Source organism: Notothenia coriiceps, unplaced genomic scaffold (assembly GCF_000735185.1).
Source record: "Notothenia coriiceps isolate Sejong01 unplaced genomic scaffold, NC01 NC01_scaffold00015549, whole genome shotgun sequence".
Lineage (NCBI taxonomy): Eukaryota > Metazoa > Chordata > Actinopteri > Perciformes > Nototheniidae > Notothenia > Notothenia coriiceps.
This window is the reverse complement of record NW_011348250.1, coordinates 1-1,959: the sequence shown is the minus strand read 5'-3', so window position 1 is coordinate 1,959 and position 1,959 is coordinate 1. Positions and strand designations below refer to the sequence as shown.

Sequence of the window (1,959 nt, the reverse complement as noted above, 5' to 3'; positions counted from 1 at the left end):
CAGATAAAAAAAAACTGTATTTTTATGTTACCTTAAGAGGTGGATCTTTTGCTCCCTTTAATTCCAGATTTGTATTGTTCTTTGTTGGAAGTCACCGACAAATCTCTGATGTTACCCTCTGACCATGTTCCATAAAATAATCTGTCAGCTCTCAACGATTCAACCCTGGTGGTCTAACCGACAGTAAACAACGCTGAAATAACTTCACAGGGAGCCGTGGAAAATGCAGACAGTTTATTTAAAATGTTGCATGAATCAACCTCAGTCCACAGAAGACACCGCTTCCTGTGAAAAGAAAGAAACAAAAGTCAGACCGCCGTCCCACAGGAGCATCAACTGGGAATCAGATTATTTTAAGGAGTTTCTTTAACCTCGGGTTTGTCAGCATCTGCACTTGGTGTTTCAGGTTTCTTCTCCAGGTCCGTCATGCTCGTCTCCTTCGCCGCTTCTGGGGTAGCTCTCCTGCAGGAGAGAAAAACAAAATGCAGTGATTAGCTTCCTCTCACACAGAGAGGTACAGGAAAACAGTCCTTCCTACTGCATTAACACTTTTCAACATCCAACATCTGGCTGGCAGAGAACTCACCGCTACATAGTTTGAGTTTCTCCTTCCTAGTAACCATGAAAAGTCGGCAATTGTATATCTGTACATTATAGGCAAGGCTAGTTTATCTATATAGCACCTTTCAAAGTGCTTTACAAAAATGAAAGACATTAAGGAAATGGCATTTAAAAACAGTCATTAAAAAGCAAAGATAATAAAATAAACATTAAAAGACAAAATAAATGGATAAAAGTTGCAGTGGAAGATATGAACAGTTCAATTAAAAGCAGCGGCAAAAAGAAAAGTCTTCAGCCTGGATTTAAAAGTATATATCATAAGTATTATACTGTCCTATGTATATACAAGTATGTCTATGTTCCTGTAACGTAAGCATGTATTCCTGCTGCAGTACTTTTGACTTTTTGTACAACATTTTAATTAGCAATTGGGATCAATAAACTCAACTTTATTTATAAAGCCCTTTTCAAAACAGCCGGAGCTGAAACAAAGTATCTATCCATCTATCTCTGGGTACGCATTAGTTATTTTCCTGGGTAAAGGATGCTTCGGTGTACCCTTTTCTAAAGGAGATAAGGAAGCATTGAAGCTCCTTCCCTTAGCTTGTAGCCTTTATCACTTACAGGTCATTTAACTCATAAAGGAACTTTCCTAAACAAAAACAAAAAACAGATCGTATGATTGAAATATCCGAAACTTAAAATCCTTGCCACGGTTAGCACGTTAGCTAAAAAAAATCCACGTTGCCCAAGAACCATCTCAGAGCCACTGGCATGGTTTAAAAACTGATTTGAAGGTATAACATTTCAACTACGGACTAAATCTATATGCAAGCGCCAACAAACTTGTTTAGCAATTGTTGGTTATTCCTAATCTTATCATTGTTGACGCCACAGTTATAATTTGTCACTTCCTGCAATTGTCACATGGTGTACTTTAAGGTATTTGGTTCAGATACCGTTAGTTGACTCTACAGTCTTGCTGTAAATGTTTTCTTTATTCAAATTGGATTGAACAGGGACTTCAGTACGGACTCTTTAATAGGAACGAGTCACAATGAAGACCCAAACTTAGCCTCTTCATTTCATCTGAATGTCGTCGCTACACTACATGTTTTAAGTTGAGAAGTTTGATTAAACTTGTGTTTCTTTTACGCCCCTTGTATTGTGTTTTTAGCACTTCTTTCATGATTCGTATGATGTTTTAATGCTTTGTCAAGTGTTTTGTGACTGTCTGGGAGAAGTGCTTTATAAATACACTGTACTTACTTCCAGCACTTTTGGCAATGAAAGGTGCTTTACAAATAAAACGTGTTATCAGAAAGGAACGTTTTTTTTCTTCAGTGTTTTTCAGACCAACCTGGCGTTTCCGCTCCTCTTCCTCTTCACCACCACCGC

At 37.9% G+C, this 1,959-nt stretch overlaps 1 long non-coding RNA gene across 1 annotated transcript; it reads right to left on the bottom strand.

Moving 5' to 3' along the window:
- Positions 1-218: 218 nt before the first annotated feature.
- On the bottom strand, positions 219-1,959 carry LOC104948949 (uncharacterized). The gene is made up of 3 exons (XR_798752.1): positions 1,922-1,959; positions 372-462; positions 219-285 (listed from the first exon to the last, which is right to left on the bottom strand). It is a non-coding gene; the product is annotated as an uncharacterized lncRNA (long non-coding RNA).